The sequence below is a fragment of the Notamacropus eugenii genome, chromosome 5 (assembly GCF_028372415.1).
Source record: "Notamacropus eugenii isolate mMacEug1 chromosome 5, mMacEug1.pri_v2, whole genome shotgun sequence".
Classification (NCBI taxonomy): Eukaryota; Metazoa; Chordata; class Mammalia; order Diprotodontia; family Macropodidae; genus Notamacropus; species Notamacropus eugenii.
Genome location: NC_092876.1, coordinates 152508349 through 152529969, shown reverse-complemented (window position 1 = coordinate 152529969; position 21621 = coordinate 152508349). Strand labels below are relative to the sequence as shown.

Below are 21621 nucleotides of genomic sequence, written 5' to 3'. Positions count from 1 at the left end.
ACATATGTATTTAGGAGGAGGGGCAGCTTTTAGAAGAAGAAAGGAAACAAGTATTTATAAATTGCTTCCTATGTTCAGGCACTGTGCTAAGCACTTTAGAAATATAATTTCATTTGATCCTTATAACAACTCTGAAATGAAGGTGCCTTTATTATTCCCACTTTACAGTTGAAGAAACTGAGGAAAACAGGGTTCAAAAGATTTGCTCAGGGTCACCCAGCTAAGACCGTATTTGAAGTCCGATTTGGACTTAGGTTTTCCTGGCTCTAGGCTTAGTATCTGCAGTCTCAGAATCTCTGTCTTCAAGGCTTGGCTCTGTGTTGCCTGTTCCATGAAGCTTTGGATGATCCCCTAGCTATTCGTACTTCAAGTGTTCCTATATAATTGTCTCATCTTTCCTTTGCTCCCTTTATTTCTTATCCTGATTAACTTATCTTTGTTCAATAGAACCCATGTCTTTTTGAGAGTAGGGACTGTTTCATCATTGTCTTTATACTCTCAGTGCCTGGAACAATAGATTGCACATCATTGGTACCTATGACACTTACTAGATGTCATTTGAGCAAGTCACTTAACCTCTCTAACCTTCAGATTCTAAATCTGTAAAATAGGATGAAGAGTGTTTGTATTCCTAGTTTAAAAAGTTGTAGTGCAGAGAGTGCTTTGTAAACCTTAAAACTCTTAATAAATTTATTTCCTTATTCAGTATTAAGCAGAAAGAAATTGTGGGTTATTTTTTATTCTTGTCATATTCCTAATTCTCATCTTCTACAATGGATTCAGATGGAAATGGTTTGGAGACAAGTTGCTATCCTGAAATTATTTCTGTTATATTTGGTATTCTATGGACTACTTACTACACAGGTAGATTAAGGCTGGGTGGCTAGGCGGCACAGCACATAGTGAGTTTTACCTGGAATCAGGGAGATTCATCTTCCTGAGCTCAAATCAGGCCTCAGCACTTACTAGCTGTGTGACCCTGGGCAAATAACTTAACCCTGTTTGCCTCAGTTTCCTCATATGAAAAATAACTGGAGAAGGAAATGGCAAACCACTCCAGAATCTGTCAAGAAAACCCTAAATGGGGTCATGAAGTATCAGACACAACTCAAAAATGACTGAACAGCAATACAAATGCAGACTACAAAGAAATACCCATTTTTAAAGGAAATGCCTTACAACAGTTTTCCCTCATGCCAATTGCCCTTTTTTTCTTTCCAACATCTATTTTTGAATCAGGAAAATGATTGAAATCATGCAATTCATTTCCAGCAACTTGCTCAAAACACTGAACTGCTCATTAAACTGGTACTTCAAACTTGTAAACGACTCAGAAATAGTTCTTAAAGACTGTGAAAAGTGATTCTAGTGAACTAAATAAAAGAAAAAAATAATGGCCACCTCTGGATGACTATCATAGGATTTTTCTGGAGCAGGAAAGGGCTTTAGAGATCATGAAGTTCACACTAGTTCATTTTACAGAAAAGGAAACGGAGAAGCTAAAAGAAGTTAAGCTACAGTAAGAATTTAAACCCTATCTTCTGTTTCCACTGCCCAGGTTTCTTTCACCAGGCCTGCTATCTACCTTCCTGAACCCCTTAATGAGTCAAGAGAATCCGATAGTTGAAAATATAAGAAGAACATAGTGTCTACGTTTAAAAAGAGCTCCATAGGCAAGATAATGGGGTCATGATAAAAATACAATAGAGACTTCCTGGAACTCATTTAATAATTCATAAAGGAGATCTTGCTTTGTCAGGTTTAGTCGCTAGTGGATAGTGCAAAAGATCTCAGTTCAAATCCAGCCTTAGACACTTATTAACTGTGTGACCCTTAGCAAGTCATTCCAAAGTATATTTGCCTCAATTTCCTCATCTATAAAATAGGAATAACATCCTAATCTATTTACAAGGTTTCTTGTGAGGGTCAAATGAGATAACAATTTTAAAGCACTTAGCACAGAGCCTAGCACATAGAAGGTGCTATATTTATGTTATATATATGTTAGCTATTATTATCGTTAAGCAGTGTCTGGCTCTGGAAAAGAAACTTGGGATCAAGTCCAAAGCCACATGCCTTTCTTATGAAATAGTCAGCAGCAAGGCCATTGAAAGTTTGGAGGCTTCCAGTTGAATTTGGGACTATGTTGTCATCCTGTTCAACTCCAGTTTTAGACAACAAATAACATGTGCACAATTTCATAGATCTAATTTCTACTGACCATATAGGTTAATTTTTTCTCCTGTTAATAATAATAATAAAATCATAGAGAGTGATTTACCCCATGGTCCACAACTGAAGCTATGCTTAGACAGAGCAAGTTTCATTTCTAACTGTGTTCTATAACTGAGCTAACTATGTTCTATAACTGAGCTAAAGCTGTGGAACTTGGTACATTGAATGCTGCCTTGGAAATTTCTAGATCTGTCAAGGTCCCTGGGAAGATAGAACAACTAATTTCAAGTTTTGTGGATTTATATATTGGGTCTCTGCACTTTTCCCAGTGTGCCAATTCCATGTCTAGGAGATGTTTAACTCAATCAAGATAATTTTGGACCACTGAAATATAAAATACCTTGGAAGTAATTGTCCTATGTATTATTATAATTAATAATAAATACACTGGGTTATTCAATATTAACTGGGAAGGTATAGTAACTCCATTTTACAACTGGAAATCCAGCTATAGAGCGTACCAAGTCCCACAGCTTTAGCTCTCTTATAGAATTTGTGTTTCTTCAATGAGTGACAATACTGTTAAGTGCATGAAAAGATGCTAGTAAGTAGATACATGAAAAATACCTGTTACCCTCCTATTATAGTGCTAATTTTGGAATGGAAAGTTAATATTTTTTCCCTGAACAATTATTGAGAATGCACATTCAAGTTTATTTTCACATGCATGATCCTAGAATTCCATGCCTTCTTCAATGACAGCAGTGTTGCTAGTGAGTAACTTGCCCCACGCAGGTTAATTATCACACCTAATAACTCTCAGTCTGGAAACTCCTGCTCAGACTAATTGCTCCCATAAATCTCTTTAGAGAAGTGTAAAATTCTCATTACTTAAATGATAAAACAACTAATCTTTGCTCCTTGTCTCCTCAAGATAATAAGATTGCCAAGACTGCTCCAGTTGGATGAAGTTTTGAGGTAATTAATTATTCTCCTGAAGAACAAAGCCACTAATAAGCTAGCTAGGATTGTTTAGGGTCTGCTGGAGAGCGGAAGACCTGGAAGGCTATGAAAGAACAAGGGTGGATCCAGCCTATCTTTTTTTTTAAATGGGAAAGGGATAACTAATAATCAAAGATGGGTCAGTTTAAGTTCACTGGGATGTCAGTGACTCAAATGTCTCATCAAATAATCTATTTGCTGCCACCAAAAAAAGTAATTTCACAGATTGTGTGGATACAGTAGAGATTCTATCACGATGGCAGTAAAGTATTTTCTTTTGCTTCCCACATCATCATCTCCAAGAGTTTGGGTAGATCGAGGCTAGACTAGACTCTGGATTGTTAGGTACACATATGACTGCCTGGAGGGGTTATTAGTATTCAGGGCCTACAGCAGCATCCCAAAGAGGGTCAATGCATGGACCAGCTGTGAGAGGCTTAATATTTTTATCACTGATTAAGATAAAGGAATGAAAAGTAAACACATTCAATTTGTACATGGCATCCTATCAGGTGGGGCTGCTCAAACTTTGGAAGTAGAATTCAAAATGAATTTGACAGATTGGGAAAATAGTAGGCACTAGGTAAATATTTGTTGAATTCCCTTGAACAAGAGCTACACAGAACATATAGGGACCAAATAAAGAAATAACATGGATACAACATGAGAAAGGCTGGTTAGGTAGACTTTAGAAAATACACAGAAAATGGAAGATACATAGAAACACAAAGAAAATAAAACAGAAGGAAAGAGAATGAACGTAAGCTGCCTTTGTTCTTATCTCCTTTTCTTCTGATGCTTGAAAGGCTGCTTTCATATATGCTCTCATTTGGATCTTCATAGCAACATGAGGCTCAGTGAGTATAAACTGGCCTCAAAATTAGGTAGCCTTAGGTTCAAATCCTTTCAATGACACATGTTGTTGTTCAGTCATTTCATTTGTGTCCATCTCTTTGTAACCCCATTTGGGATTTTCTTAGCAAAGATACAGGAGTGCTTTGCCATTTTCCTCCTCTAGCTCATTTTACAAATGAGGAAACTGAGGCAAACAGGATTAAGTCACTTGCTCAGGGTCATACAGCTAGTAAGAGTCTGATCCAACGACACTGGTCTCCTGGCTGTTTCACAAAGCAGACACTCTATCTCTTGGCTCTGGGCATCCTCTCTGGCTGTGTCTCCCATGCCCAGATTTCTCTTCCTCCTCCACTCCAACTACTGACCTCCCTGGCTTCCTTTAAGTCCCAACTAAAATCCCACCTGCTATGGAATGCTCTCCCTAACCCCTCTTCATTTCAGAACCTTTCCTCTGTTAATTATTTCCTGTCTATAGCTTGCTTTGTACATATTTGTATGTTGTCCTTCCCATCAGATTGTGAGTTCCTTGAGGGCAGAGCTGATCTTTTGCCTCTTTTTGTATCCCCGGTACTTAGCATGGTAGACGCTTTATATGTGCTTATTGAATTGAAATAACAAGGTAAAATATACCAATAATACACTTAACAATATTGCAAATAATTTTCCAATGACAACAGTTTACCACATTTCTCCCCCTACACACAATTTTCATTGACTCTGCCTCTGTTTACTAGTGTTCCCTCCCCTAGTTAGCTACCAGCCTCTTGAACATACTCTAAATATCATTTAGTCATTAATTAAGGAAAATATCAGAATTAAATTTAACATACATAGTTAGGGTTCCCCAGAACTACATTAGACAGGAAGAGATGTATAGGACTTGATTGGTGTGTGTGTGTGTGTGTGTGTGTGTGTGTGTGTATGTGTTCATCCTTCGTTGCTGAAGAAGACCATGCCATCAGAGAAATGATGACATGACTTGCACTTGACTTTGTTTTGAGTGAGGGAGGGCTGTGCAGGTCATCAGCCTCACTTCTCCTCCAGAGCCATCTGAATCCAGTGACCAGATATTCATCAGGATAACTGGAGATGACCCAGGATGAGACAACTGGGGTTAAGTGACTTGCCCAAGGTCACAGAGCTAGTGAGTGTCAAGTGTCTGAGGTGAGATTTGAACTCAGGTCCTCCTGACTCCTGCACTGTGCTCTATCCACTGCACCACCTAGAGGACTTGATTAGTAGGAATATTGAATCCTGTGAAGTTGTCATATTCAGATTCAGACTAATAAAAGTTACAAAATGTGACCCCAAGATTCATTATTTGGGCTATGCAGGAGAAGAGCATCTAGGTGGCACAATGGATAGAGCATTGGGTTTGGAATCAGAGAAATTCATCTTCATGAGTTCGTATCTGGCTTCAGACACTTACTAGCTGTGTGACCCTGGGCAAGTCACTTAGCCCTGTTTGCTTCAGTTCCTTATCTGTAAAATGAGCTGGAGAAGGAAATGACTCTAGTATCTTTGCCAAGAAAACACCAAATGGGGCCATAAAGAGTCAGACATGACTGAAACGACTGAACATCAACCATAAAGTGTATCAGAAAGAACACTGAATTTTAAATCAGAGTTCAAATCCTACTGTGCCAATACTATATGGATAACCTTGGGCAAGTCATTTAACCCCCAATGTAGTTCTTCCTTTGGAGAAAAATGAGTTAATTCCATTAAATGACTTCCAAGTTCTCTTCTAGCTTTAAATAAATGATCCTGCTATCCCAAGCAAATTTCTCAAATAGATTCTTGTAAAAGTAAACCCAGTTGCAATAGAGAGGAGAGGAGATTCCATTTTTTTAGGCCCAGTGTAGATTTCAATTGTGTTCATTCAGTAACTGCTTAGTTCATTTTTTTCATTCCTGTTTTTGCATAACTACTGCTCGAGTAATTATGACAATATTTGGACACCCAAACGCTCAAGTAGTGAAACCAAATGATGAAGCAATGTTCCTGCCTATTCACAGGATTCGAATATATTGAGTCATTTGCAGAATATTACAGAGCCCACCTTTGAATCCCGAAACAACATGGTATTTACATGCTGTACTGTAAATAGCATTGTACTTAAATGCTTTAAATTTGCTGGAGTTCAAGTTTAGTTAGTGTGCTTGTTGTTGAGGGTGATTTACAGACTTGCCTTTGGTCTGCATGGGAAATGCATGTTGGAATCATTGGATCATTGGTCTAGAGCTGAAGGGACCTTAAACTAACCTCCTTCACTTTATAGACGAAGAAGTGGAGGCTTTGGAAGATTCAGTGATTTGCTCAAGTTCACAGAGCTAAGTGTAAGAGAGGTGAGATTGGAACACAGGTTCTCCAAGTCCAGCTCCCGAGGAAGAAAGTCAAGAAAGAGCCTGCCAGTTGTCTGTTGTCTCTTGTGAATTACAGAGGGATAAGCAGATCTAGTCAGTTTACTTTTACAGTTAATAAATGTCAAAGGAGTTGGAAAGGACTTTCTCTAGTTTTCCTCACGGACCAAGAATATATATGTCCATGATTACACTACTTTGTAGCTTATTTCTTCAAAAAATAAATATAGGAGCACATACTTTTTAAACATGCCGGAGTCCAGGCACCAAAGATTTGCATGCTCCAGCTCATCCGCCACTAAGCCTGAGCTCCGACACATCAGGGAATGTGAGCTGTCCTGATGGTTTTTGGCCTGTTCCTCGGTAAATGTGAAAAAGAACTTGAAAAATATGATTAAATCTCCATGAGTGTGTCATTTCATAGCCTACCTTTTCCTTTTAAGGTTGAAAGGGAACTGAAACTCCAGTAGATCACAGGCCCAGCAGGATTTTCAACTCTTTTCTCTGAAAGGCACAGATAATATCTATTGTGGTGCTTGGAGCAATCATTAACCATCCTTGGCTCTAAATTCCGGCAATGCAAAGCGCTGAGATCAGCTTATTGACCCAACCTTCCTGGCTCACATGTTTCACAACTTTTCACATAAAGCAGAGCCATCGGCACTCTCCAGGGGACAAGTGCCTTGTCCTGATTCTAGCTGCTTCTTTGAATCTGTTTGTAAAAAGAAATGTTTGATGGGTTCCCAGCATTCCCTATCTCCTTGGTGTATGGAATCAGAGCTTTGGATTGAACGTTTTAGTTCCAGGAACTAAAAGAAACTAAATTTCTATTCATTTTTTTTTTCCTTCAAACCTGAATGAGCCCCAAAGTAGTTTAAGATCTGTGCATATGGCTCTTGTTGACATCCCAAAAGAAAATTCTTGAAATGATTTCTTGAAAGCCTGTGACTCTGCTAAAGTTTTGAAGCCCAGAACATTCTATTTAAGTCCCATAAAGCATGATTTTGTTTTCTGACTTGTTTTTTCAAGTCTCTCTCTAATGAATACCTAGATAGCTGTACATGTCTGCCTTTGCCTAGCGGGTGAGGATCTGAGGAACAATTCCTGAGTTGTCTCTAAGAAGAATTTGTATTCTCTGCCAACTACTTCCTTTCAGGCAGCTTTGTAGAAGGAGGAAAGAAGAAGGAAATAATGAAATGAATATGTAAAACAATAAATTACAATCTGTGCAGAAAGCTAATTTGTTAATTTGATATACCATGAGGGTAATCTGTTTCGATCCTACTGAAGCATATTATGTGATGTCTTATGAAATGTTATTTGCAAAATTAATTTAAATTATCTTGGAGAGATGAGACGACTGAAGAACTGTAAACAAGGAGAACAATGAGCAGTGAGCAGGGAGGATATTCAATCAGACTGAATGGGGGGCCATCATCTTGGCACAATGGTGCTCTCAGGGACTGACATCATTATTCAAGGCTGTGAATTGTCATTAGCTTATTCACAATGAAGCATTTTGCCAAGATCGTTAAGACAAGAAGTTGGCATGGAGTTCAATAGCTAATAAGAATAAAGATGAGGGAAGATTTTTATGATTAACCTAAGGCTCCAATCTATCTTTGTAGTGTGATCATACATTACTTTTCATCATGTGCTTCACATTCCAGGCTAATGAGGCTAATGACTGTTTGCTGTTTACATTATCCTATAGCCTGCCTCAGTGTCTTGCAAGAGTTGTCCTCCATACCTAGAATGCTCTTTTTTCTAATGGCCACTTCCTATAAATCCATTTGTTGTATTCCCAGTCCTTACCTCCTTATCTGGCACTTAAAAAGTATTTAATATTGAGTTGCAAGAGGAAGAATTGATAAAGAGGAAGTCTATACCTTCTAATCCTTCAAAGTTCAGCTCAAGCCTTATATGGTTCCCTGAGTTATTAGCCTTCCTTCACAATGGACTTACTCTGTTCAATATTCTACATGTATTTTGTTATTTATTTATCTACAAACCTGATGTTTTCTCTCAGTTGAATAAAAACTCCTTGAGAGCAGGGACTATTTCTGCCCCATCTTTGTATTCCTAATGTCTGGCAAAATGCCTGGTATAAAGGAGGCTTTCAATAAATGCATATTGAATTGTAATCATCATCAAATATTTATTAAACACTTTAAAAATTTTTATTTTAGACTCAAATACTAGAACACAAATGCAGAGCAAAGAAACAAAAACGTACAATAAACTTAAATACTGGACCTTAAATGCAAAGTAAGAACGAAGAAAAAACTTGTCATGTGCATAGCAGAACATAGGAGAGGAATCAAAGTATCTAACAATAAATTTTCATTTCAAGAAAGCCTGAATGATAAATAATATACAGAGAACTGTCCATCTTTTCTTTTCTTCCTTGTACATTTTCTTTCATTCTCTGCAGTGCACTTTTTCACTTCCTCCCCTCCCCACCCCCTGCTACAATTAAGTTGGATATGTTTCTCCATAGCCATAGATATATACATACTCAAATACGTATACACATACACATGCAGACATGAACTCTCCCAAACAAATTCTATTTGTTTCCTATCCCTCCTACCTCTCCTCTACTTTACTTCTATCTGCTAGTCTGGCCTTGAATCACTTGTCTACCCCCTCCAAGGATCTCTCCCTATCTATACCCTCCTTTTACCTATTAGCTCACTTTCCCCTCTAAAGATCTCTCCTTTGTGCACTCCCCTCCCTTTGCCTTTACGATTTTATTTCTTCTGAATTTAGAAGACTTTTATAATTTTTAAATTTTATATATATGTAGTTCCCTCTTAAATCCATTCCCAATGAAAGAAATTTATCAGAACTCCCAGCCCTCCTCCCCTATCTAATTTCTCTGTATTGATTCTTCCTCTTTGCACCTCAACATAAAGCTCTTTTTAAGTGCAGGTACTAAGGTAAGTGGTTGAGAATAAAAAGGAAGGCAAACACTCAGTTCCTGTACTCAAGAAACTCGTTTTCTAATATGGGAGAAAGCATGCACAAAACTTGTAAATAGAAGATACTTGATGTGCAAATGTAAGGTCTCGGACGGAAGACAGTGGGTGTGCATAGGAGTGATTTAAGAGTGAGGAGTGGTACGGTCCTCCTGAAGCAGGTGAGATCTAAGATGAGCTTTGAAAGAAGCCAGGAGGCTGAGGTGAGGAGGGAGAACATTTCAGTCATGGTGGACAACCAACACAAGGGCATAGATTTTAGAGATGGAACGTCATGTATAAGGAACAAGGAGAAGGCCAAGGGATTGTAGAGTCCTTGGAGGTGTGCAAAGTATAAGATGATTAAATATTAAATACTAGGATAACAAAGGAAATTAGTAGCAAAGTGAAACAGAAGCTTCTGGACTTATACCTTAGTCTTTGTGTTCTCCTCTTTGTGCTCCTTCCCTGCAACAGGTATAGAATGATGCCCTTTTAATTCATAATTATACCTTGGAGATTGGAGCAACAAAAATGTAAATGTTACAGACTCAAAACAGAGAGAATCTTAAGACTTTTAGATTATATCTTATGTTTCCATTCTTTAATGGAAATGTGATCTTATCTATGAGAAAAGATGCCTTTCTTGTAGTAAGATTCTTTATATTGATTTCTCTGATTGGGAAATGGGCTTTTTTGAGGCTTTTCCTCTTGGTTATTCCTCTGTTATTTTTTGGTATTTTCCTCTTCCTTAACTTTCTGACTTCTCATCCTTTGCTGGTGAGCAGACTTATAGGCTAGACGGCAAGACTGCCTCAACTTCCTCATACTGAGGGATCTAAGGTTCACCAGGCTTAGTTCTTGACCCCAGTAACCTCTAGGATAATGGTACTGCTTCTGTATGGGTTTTAGTCCTGTCCTTAAGGCCTAATGAAGCTGCTCGTGTTGGGGGCATATCTGAGTCTTCCCTTGGCTCTCCTTTCCTTCATGAGGTTGAGCAAGATCAGCATCTGTCATTTCTTTTTGTGAAATGAAAGGGAGGACAGGGAATATTCTGTCAGAGTTGCTGCAGGCTTGAAGAGTTCCAGGCCCCAGTCAAAAGGCAGAACATTTTTAGCCCACTTAATTCCTTCTCCACTTCCCTTTCTTCTGTCATGTAGTTAGTCTGATGCTTCTTGCAGGATGGTGGTACTGAACATGGGTGGAGTGTTCCAAGAGAGTTATTGGTTGGGGGAACATCCTCGAGCTGAACCCACAGAAGCTTGTGAATGTGTTTGTACTCCTATTGTGGGTGAATGGGGACTGATAAGTGAGAGACACCCGAATCAGTGTTCTGCTAAGTATTAGAGTTCTCTGGCCATAATTCATAAAGGGTTTTAGTTGTATATGTTCTACTTTCTGTAGATTTAGTTATGGTGACTCTATACAAGATGAAAATGTTTGGAACTAATGACTAATTCATCATTTTTCTAGTGACAGCCCATGGATCCCATTGATTTGGGTATTCCTTTCTGGACACAGATCCTGACCTAGCCAAACCTTCTCCGTCTGTGCACTTCTCATTCATGTTGTTTCATAAATTCACTCAGTGAGCTGAAGATGGATATCAGTGGGGCATTCTAGCTGTCCATCACTTCTTTCTTGCTCTCAACAAGTGATCAGAACATCTCTTTTTCTGATTATTTATTTCCTCAATTATAATCCTTATTTGTTGCTGTTCAGTCTTTTTGGTTCTTTGTGACCCCATTTTGGGGTTTTCATGGCAAAGGTATTGGAAGGGTTTGTCATTTTCTTCTCCAGCTCATTTTTACAGATGAGGAACTGAGATGGAATTAAGTGGCTTGTCCAGGGTCACGCAGCTGATAAAGGTCTGAGACTGAATTTGAAATCATGAAGATGAGTCTTTCTAATTCTAAGCCTGGCACTCTAGCCACTAGATGCCCGATCTTCCTTATACTTAACACTTCTTTTCATTATATTGGAGCCTAGGACAGAGTTTCTATCTTTCCAATAGAATACCGAAGAACTTGAAATTATAAAACCAAAGGAGGGAGGATTAGTTTAAGTTACTGGCTATATTTATCTTGAAGAAAATAAGACAGGGTAGAATATGATAACTCTCTCCAAATATTGGAAGGATTGACACATAAAAGAGTAATTTGACTCATTTTGCTTGACCCAGGCATGGAATTAAGAACAACAGGTAAAGTGATGTGGATTTTTTCATAATAAAAGTAACACATGCACAATAACTGAATACATTCAAAAGTAGAATGGATTACTTTGGAAGATAAAGAGTTACCCATCACTGGAGGTCTTCAAGTGTTGGTTGGATAGGTGACTCCTTCTATGGAATTGCATGGGAGAAGTGTTCAGGTACGTGTTGAATTAGATAACTTTTCGTTCCCCTCCAACTTTGTTATTCTCTGATTTGATCATGCTTCTATCTAAGCAGGAGTGTAACTGCCATGATTCTGGTTTGTGATGCACTTGACACCATATTTGGATGGATTTCTGGACCTGTGTTCTGATATCCAGATATCCCCTTCCCTGGCTCTGGATTCTCATTATCAATGACTGAAGTTCCTCGATAATGACTGGACCAGACTTCTGTCCTCAGATGCCTAATGTTAAAGTTATTCCTGCTAGCCATCCAGTCTCATCCAGACTAGAAAGTCTAGGGACTAGAAAGTCTAGGGTCTAGAAAGTCCTTATCAGACCCCACTTGGACTCGTGATTCTAGCCTTCCTTTTTTCACTTGACCTTTGACCCTTAGTCCCAGGCTTGAAATCTTTACTTGTCATCTGTAAAGTAGAGGTAATAACACTGTAGTGTCTCCCTCACAGGACTGTTATGAGGAACAAGAGAGATTTTGGATTTAAAGTGCTTTGTGAATCTTAAAGCACGATACAAGGTGTCCCAAAAGTCTTATTATAGTTTTAAGCTTTAGCTTATGCTTAAAGCTGTAGCAAGACTTTTGGGACACCCTGTATAATTATCAGCTACTACCCAGATATATACACTAATAAGTCAATATATCCTTTAGGATTTGTCCCTCATATTTTTCAATGCATTTCATACCTTATGTTATGATGTGTGTGGGTGCATTCATCCTTCGTTGACAAAGAAGACCATGCCATCAGAGAAATAATGATATGACTTGCTCTTGACTTTGAGTGAGGGAAGGTTGTGCGGGTCACCAGTCTCACTTCTCCTCCAGAACCTTCTGAATCCAGTGACCAGATATTCATCAGGATGACTGGAGATGACCCAGGATGAGGCAATTGGGGTTAGGTTGCCCAAGGTCACATAGCTAGTGAGTGTCAAGTGTCTGAGGTGAGATTTGAACTCAGGTCCTCCTGACTCCTGTGATGGTGCTCTAAGAACAGTTTGGGAGAGAAGAGGTATTAGACTGACTACCAGACTGAAGGTCTACAGAGCCGTTGTGCTGATCTCATTGTGATATGCTTGTGAAACATGGACAGTCTACCAGTGCCATGCCAGGAAATGGAATCATTTCCATTTGGACTGTCTTTGGAAGATTCTGAGGATCATCTGGCAGGATAAGGTACCAGACACTGAAGTCCTTGCTCAAGCTGAACGACCAAGTATTCAAACTATGTTTCAGAGAGCGCAACTCCAATGGACTGGCCATGTTGTTCAAATGTCAAATGTACACTTGCCAAAAAGACAGTTTTATGGAGAACTTGCATGGGGCAGGTGATCACATGGTGGCCAGAAGAAATGATACAAGGACACTCTCAAGGTCTCTCTCAAGAACTTTGGATCTGACTGTGCAACATGGGAGACACTGGCACAGGACCACTTACCATGGCATGCCCACATAAGAAAAGGTGCTGTGCTCTTTGAGCAAAGCAGAATTGAGATAGCATAAAGTAAACACAGGATGTGCATATTTGGGATATCCACCTCAAATATTCATATGGACTATCTGTGCCCAACCTGTGGTAAAGCATTCCAGCTTGTATTGGTCTGATCAGTCACAGTCGGACACACTGAAATTTCACTTTGCAATGTTAATGTCATTTTGGTCCTCTTCGAAGATGAAGGACAACAACCGCCAACCTATGATGTACTTAAAAATTTTATACACTTTAAAGAACTGTAAGCTACAATGACAATAATGGTGGAGCAGATGATTATGGTGGTTGATGGTGATGGCAGTGATGATGCCTCTGAAAACTTCTGAGATTTGCAGCAATCTCTACTTTGTGTTATTTAAGCAATGTAAAATTATGACCATCTTCTCTTGGCCTATTTACTAATGTTCCTCTGATTCCTATAGATGTCACACATACATTCCAACCATCCCCAAGAAGATATCTTTTTGCTTAAAAATGTCCTTAGTGGGACCTAAATCCACATTTCTCTTGCATTTTGTCACTTCATCTGCGTGGAGGATCAAGTGGAAGGCTGAGCAATTGGTCAGGCTGCTGGAAGGACAGCCCATCAAAGTGAATTTAGGTGCCACAGTAGCAAGCTGAAGCTTGCTATTTGCCTGTCTTAATTACAGGGAGGCCATCCGGTTAACTGCTCAGCAATCAGCTATTGTGACGGCCAGAAAAGCCAAATCGCTGCCTTAAAGGCTGATTTAAACATCAGCAGACACAGAGAGAAAGTCTATGCCAGATGTTTCCTCCTTGGTCATCATCAACACATGTTTACTAACATCTATCATATGTCAGGCACATGTGTGTTGTGGGAGAAAATAAGAAAAAAATAATAATATGTGTTAGATGGTATTCAGGATACAAGAGAGAAACCACATGGTTCCTGTCCTCAATGAGGGAGAGAGGTATGAATAGAATACTGAACTGAGAGCTGGAAAGATTTGGTCTCAGATACTACCCCAAATGTTTTCTAGCTTTGTGATCAAGAATAAGACACTTAGCCTCTTGGATCCTTGGTTTCTTTATCTGTAAAATGGGGTTAATAATACCTTTGGCACTCACAGGGAAGATTGCTGTGAGGGTCAAAGAGGATAACATATGTAGCACCCTTTACATACTTCAAAGGGTTATTTACATATGAGTTATTTGATATGATTCGATTTATACTCAGTTATATAGATACAGAGAGGATTTATAGATATATAGAAGTTAGCAGAACATCCCTTTGTCTTGTCTGCTTTTATAATTGTTTCAGTTTTCAATAACTATTATATAAGCTAATGAAAAGATGAGATACTCAGACTGAAATCAAACGTGAAGGAAGAATTTTTTTATGAATTTTCTTTTTTTTCCCTTCAATGTGTCTTCTGAATTATCATGTACAGTGGTTTTTTTTTTTGGTCAAGATCTTTGAGTTTTTTGGTGTAGAAACCTCCTAGTGAGAGAATTCCTTCTACCAATACAGATCTGAAACCCTCTCTATATCTTAAAGTCTTAGTGATTTTGCCAGACCACTCGCAGGTTAAATGACTGAACCATGCCCATACCACCATTAAATGCCAGCAGTGGGGACTTGAATTCAGGTCTTCTTGATTTCAAGACTGGCTGTCTAGTTGCCACACCAGCTGCTTCTCAGATGCTTTTGGTTCACAAATAATTGATCACATCCTTTAAGCCCAATAGGCTACTTGCTTAATACAGGTCTTTCTTGAAAGTCCAGAGGGTGACAATTCACTACGTCACTCTTTTGAATAGTACCTCTCTATCCTCAAAGAGTGAAAGGACCGAATTAGAAACACATTAAGAATTCTATTTCTTCTTTTTCTTCAATTTTTAAAGAAACCTTATTACAGTCAGGACCTTTATGACAGAATTAAGACCTGGGCTAAAGCTTTGCAAAAAGCATGGCATCTACCTTAGGCGATGTTGAATTAAAATATCAGAGGTTACATGTTTCTGTTTCACCATAAACTTTATGTGATCCATAGACTCCTTTTCTTGTTATATAAATTTATGCCTGGCATTTACAAGCTATTTTATGGATTTTCTCCAAATTAACATCTGTGGACTACAGCTCAGCTCCCATCTGCATTTTAATTTTTTATTGCAGGATTGTGGCATCTATGAAGAACGGACATAACAAGTAACTCACACAGACACTAATAACTGTATTACAAAGGAATCAGCTGTACAATGAATTAACAACTGCACACGTTGATCAATTAGCAAGTATTTGCTGATCCCTTAATTAATGGGCAAGCCATTAATTGCTATATGTCTTAGTTTGCTCATCTGTAAAATGGGAATAATGACGGTACACATCTTCCTGGCTTGTTGTGAATATAAAATGAGATGATGCATGTAAAACATGTAGGGCAGCTGTGTGATGCAGTAGAGAGAGTGCCGGACCTGAAGTCAGGAAGACCTGACCCCAAACGGGGTCATGAAGACTCAGACACATCTGAGCAACAGCAGACTTTAAAACACTATATGAATGCTATTACTATTATTGTTAGTACTACCACGGCTACTATGTTCTAGGCCCTGTGCTGGGTACCAAAAAGGTTCTGAAGAACAAATTTGAAGAAAAGACTTTGGTTACTTTATTGGAGCAGTTTTTTGGGAGTGGATTGTTAGTTGCTATTAAACTTAGCACTACTATTAGTATTATCAACCAATAAACATTTTTTACACACTATGACAGTCATTGTGCTAAGTGCTAAAGATACAAAAAAAAAAACCCCACCAAAAAGAAGCTTAGATTCTAAGGAGGGGAGCAACATATAATATTGTTTGTTTCAGTTGTATCTGACTTGTGACCCTATTTAGGGTTTTCTTGGAAAAGATACTAGAATTGTCTGCCATTTCCTTCTCCAGCTCATTTTACAAATGAGGAAAATAAGGCAAACAGGATTAAGTGACTTGCCCAGGGTCAGACAACTAGTAATTCTCTGAGATTTGAACTCAGGAAGATGAGTCTTCTTGACTCCAGGCATGGTACTCTATCCACTATGCCACCTTGTTGCCCCATATAAATCAGAACATCCAAGATAAATACCAAATTGAGGCAAAACTATTGTAAAGCAAATAACGCTGGAAGCTGGGGAAGCCAGGAAAGACCTCCTGGGGGAGGTTACACTTGATCAGGTTACACCTGATGTCTTCTGGTTCCTTATAGACCCCAAAGTGGGACAGAAATTCTTCCTTCTTCCACTCTGACATTCTCTTGGTATGTGCCTGTGGGGTGGAGAGGGGATTGGTAATGAACCCAACTTTCCCCAGAGAATCACAACATCAGAATCATAGAATCACAGAGCATGGAAGAACCTTGAAGCCTAGTTAGTCCAACCCACACTTGAACAAGAATCCTAAGAACACTAGCCCCAGTTGACAGAAGTGACTCCATTTTTTGACTACTGTTTGACCTTTCCACATAGAGGGCAGTGGCTATATACCTAATAACCCAGTTGTTCAGCTTTATGTAAGGTATGCAAGACTCTCTTGACCATCTGATCATGATGCCTTTATGATCAATGGCGGTGGTGGGGGTTAGTTTGCAGTTGGCCTACTTGCTGATTGACTTTCCCTAAATTGCCCCTCCCGCTTAGTCCCTGTGAATCTGCCCAGTTCTAGACTCTCAACTGGGATATACATACCACTATATACCTGAGCAACTCCTCATGCTTGCCTATGGAATAAAAGGGCTAAGAAACTGAACTTTTACAGTTCTGTGAGCCATAAACTGTTTGACTTGTGATTATTGAGATTATCTCAGCACTTGACCCTCCTTACCAATCCCTTCTATAATGTACCTGAAAAATGAGAGCTCAGCTTCCATTTGGAGACCTCCTGGTAGGGAGAATGCCCAGTCTCCAAAGTCAATTTATTCTATTTGTGGATTGCTATAAAATTTTCCAACTCCAAGTCTGAATCTGTATCTTTTCAAATTCTACCCATTACTCCTAATTTTGCTGTTGGGGCCAAATGTAAGTCTCACCCCTCTTCCACGAGATAGCCCTTCAAGCATTTTAAAATAATTATCATGTCCCTCCATATCTTCTCTGTCTCTTCTTTAGACCAAATGTTCCTAGTTCCTTCAACCAATAATAGAAAATATTAATATTATACTTTAAGATTTGCAAAACACTGTATATTTTATCTCACTGCATAATTACAAAATTCCCTGGAAATGGGTACTACTATTATCATCCCCATTTTACAGATGAGGAAACTGAGGTGGGGGTTAAGTGACTTAACCAAGGTTATAGAACTAGTGTCTGAGGCAGGATTTGAATTCATATCTTCCTGATTCCAAGTCATTCCTGACTCTATCTACTAAACTACCTAGCTATTTCAGTATGGCAGGTTCTAGGAGTCTTTCACCATCTTAATCACTCACATAGTCTCCAGCTTATCAATATTGTTCCTGAAATATGTCAATGCCCCAGATGTGATCTTACCCAGGTAGAGCCAAATAGGACTTTTTTTCTTACTTCTCCCAGATCTGCTGCTGAAGCCCTACTCTCTGTTATACACACCAAGGGTGAGCCACAGTCATCCCGAGTTATGGAATCCAACAACCACAATAGCCAGTTCCAAGAGCAGCTTAGAGAACTAAAAAAAGATCACAAATCTCAATCATTGCTGCAGCCTTAACTCTTGGTTCCACCCTCCTCATGTCCTCTACCCTTCAATGGAGACTTGATCCACCCAGGATTACTTGAAGAGCCTGTGAGTAGAAAGAGTACAGTGTTGAATCAGTGATAACAACATTGTTACATTATGGAGGAATGGGTTTACCATGGGCAGCCTCCCCATCCTAGACTGATTCTTTAGTGAAGGCAAACTAGGTTATTTTTTGCCTCAATTATTACTTGGTCTTTAACTACGGAATGGGTGTTGCTTCAGACAAGCTAGGACCTGGGAAAGACCTTAGCTTAAAAAAGCTAAAATCTCTCACTGCACATGGGGTCATTTGCCCATTGTTCTGACTTATACCTTGTCATTGGACTCTGATGATTCTGGAGAAGAAGGGAGGTTTCTAACTTGGCACAGCTCTTAACACATTTAAATCCAATCACTTGCAAGTTAAGACATCACCCTCCTGATGTCATTAATCCTCTTCCAGAACAAAGGGCAAATAACAACAAATGAGTGCAACGAAGAATTGTCTGACTTCTCTGTCAACTGATGTGTTTGAAGGTGGAGAGCCTTTCAAGTCATTTTCTCGAAATATCAGTCTGGGAGAGAGGGGAATTGGGAAAAAAATCTCCACATGATGGATCAGACACATTCCCGACCAATAACATTTATGTGGAATTTGAAAAATCCTCTAGGAACAAAATACAGCCTCTCTCTCTTAATCATTATTCTTTAGCCTATGTGACTACTGATCATCACAGTACCAGTGTTGCTTTAGTTAACTCTAAAAAAGAATTTAATTGTTGTAGGATCTCTTACTCTTGGCATATATGATGGTATAACAGATCTTTCAAAGACACCAATTTTCAGCATGCATCTTGTCTTCTACATTTCATAGTGTAAACAATCCACTCTGAGCTGGCAAAGAGAAAACTTAGGTCCCGATGCTGCCTCTGCTACTTGACAGCACCTTCCTCATGGGTAAGATGGGGATGATCATAAGGATTCAATTGTCTTGGGATATCAACCAACCAACCAACCAATTAACAATTGTTAAGCACCTATTCCGTGCCAGGCACTGTGCTAAGCACTGGGCATGCCACGGTCAAGCAAAACAATCCTTGCCTTTAAGGAGCTTATATTCTAATGGGGGCTATTACATATACACAAATATAAACACACACACATAAATAAAAATGAATACAAGATTATTTTGGAAGGAAAGATGCTAGTAGTTTGGGAGATCAGGAAAGATGGGAGTTGGGCCAAGTTTTGAAGGAAACCAGGAATCCAGAGAAGGAAGAAGAGTTAATACAATAGGAGATGGAACGTGGTATGTAAGAAGGTAATATGGTTGGAACACAGAAGGTTTGGAGCGTAAAAATGTGTAAGACTGGAAAGTAGGAAGGGGTCTGGTTATGAAGAACTTTAAATCCTTCAAAATGTTTTATATTTGATCCTATAGGTAATACAGAGTCATAGGAGTTTATTGAGTAGGGAGTGATATAGTCAGAACTCTGCTTTAGGAAGGTTATTCTGGTGGCTAAGCAAAGGATAGACTGTAGTGGGGAGAGACTTCAGGAAGGAAGAGCAGGTAGGAGGTTATTGCCTGAACTAGGGTAGTGGATATTTATGTGATTAAGTTCATTCATTCATTCAACTGCCATTTGTTAGAGACCTACTATGTACAAAGCACTATTCTAAGTGCTAGGGGAGACACAAAAAGAGTTCAAATGTAATCTCTGTTTTCATGGAATTAATATTGTAAAAGGAGGCTAAATGCTTTTGGGGGCAGGGTTGGTAGGAAGACAAATCCATGACAAATCTGTGGAAATTATTCCTTCTACCAATGCAAATTGGTGGGGTATCTATAATTTACATAGAAAATTATGTCTGACATTAGGAACTCAGCTTTTGACTTAATATCCTACATACATAGAATGGTACATGGTACATGTTTAGTCATTTCAATCTTGTGTGACTTTTTGTGACCCCATTTGTTTTCTTGGCAAAGATATTGGAGTGGTTTGCCATTTCTTTCTCCAGCTCATTTTACAAGTGAGGAAACTGAGGCAAACAGGATTAAGTGACTTGCCAAGGATCACACAGCTAGAAGTCAGATTTGAACTCAGGAAAACGAAGCTTCCTGACTCCAGACCTGGTACTCTGGTACCATGAAACTGCTTAACTGCTCAATTTGGCACATGGGAGGAACTTAATAAATGCTTACTGATTGAAAATTCCCTGGATCCAAAAAGGGTTTAGTGATTTGCTTAGGGTCATATAGCTAGTATGTGTCAGAGGCAAGATTTATACCCAGATTTTCCTGATTCTAAAGTTGTTGCTCTAACCATTATACCATAGTTACCAATTGCTATTGCTATGAAAATACAAAATTAGAAGCAATTTGTCATCCACATGTTTTGGCTTTCTTAAAATCAACCATTTAAGTTACTGAAAATTGAAAAACCAACACTACCAGTTCTACCCCCTACTTGGCCAATGAGGTTAGGTCAAGACTAAAGGAAATACATTTCCAGAAATTTTTCATTTTGATCATTAAGTTGCAATTAATCAGCAAGCTGTACTCTGTCTTCATTTAACCAAGAAAATTGAGGCAGAATGACATAGGTGGATATGAAAATTCACCCTAACTAAAGCTTCCAAGTCCTTAAGAATTCTCATTATTGTCTTCCTCATCATTATTAAAGTGATTCCCCTAAAGTAGATTTTCTTTATTCAGTCCTTTGGAAAGTTCTGGTCACTGATTTCCCTGGGCATTAGCTAAGGATCAGCCGGTATTTCATTCCTAACTTTCTTTTAGCACAAATAAACCCCTTTGGTTAATGTGATTCCTCTGCATAAAGGTTGAAGGCAGATATGGATATGATACGTAGGAAACAGCACATCTAATAGATACTCTGAGCTTTTAGGTAATACAAATAACAGCACTTATACATAACATCTTAGGCTACATTCAGAGTATAAATTCCTACCAGAGACATTTACTCTCTCAGAAAAATACACAAAGCCAAGTCTATAATCTTTGACCTTGAATAGCATTCCCTGATGTTGTGAACATTATCAAGTAGGCAATTTTCAGTTCAATAAGATAGATGTTCCAAAGCCTTTAAAAAGAGAACAATACAAGAAGCTCAAGAATTCTATACAAAAGAATAATTCTCTCCCTTTCAGCCTCTCCTCCAATATCTACCCCTTCCTCTACTGCCTTAGGTCTGTTTATTCAGAAATCAGACAAGCCAAGGGAGAAAATAAGAAATCTAATCTTTCTTCCACCTTATTCCAGGAAGGATATCTTACTTAAAAGAGGGGAAAAGGGTGAAAAAATGACAAAAGAAGAGAAAGAATATCACCTTCCTGCTTCTCACCATTCCCCAATGAAGCAGACCTGCACGCAGTGCACATAATTGCTTTCTGGTCCACTCTAACTGAGGTTGATGAAGGTTCGGAAGGAGTCTGCAGCTCCTCTTTGTGACAGAATTATCTGAACGAAGGTCATTGGTTACCTCAATTGTGATTGCAGTTATTTCAAACCTACATTCTTAAATGTTCCTTTTTGGAATTTAAAAGGCCTTTCTCTTTCAGTGTGCCAGTGCTAGTGCAGGACTAGTTAAATTGATAGCTAGTTTCAATGGGAATAACTATTTGGGAAAAATCACAGAATATTAAATCACAGAATATTAATATTAGGAT

General features: G+C 38.7%; 1 long non-coding RNA gene across 1 annotated transcript in view; it reads right to left on the bottom strand.

The window, feature by feature from the left end:
* The window catches only part of LOC140505349 (uncharacterized), a 68093-nt gene extending 46732 nt beyond the window's left edge, over positions 1-21361 (bottom strand). Inside the window, exon 1 of the long non-coding RNA XR_011967459.1 lies at positions 21282-21361. This is a non-coding gene — a long non-coding RNA (uncharacterized lncRNA). The remainder of the gene's footprint in view (positions 1-21281) is intronic.
* Positions 21362-21621: the final 260 nt, after the last annotated feature.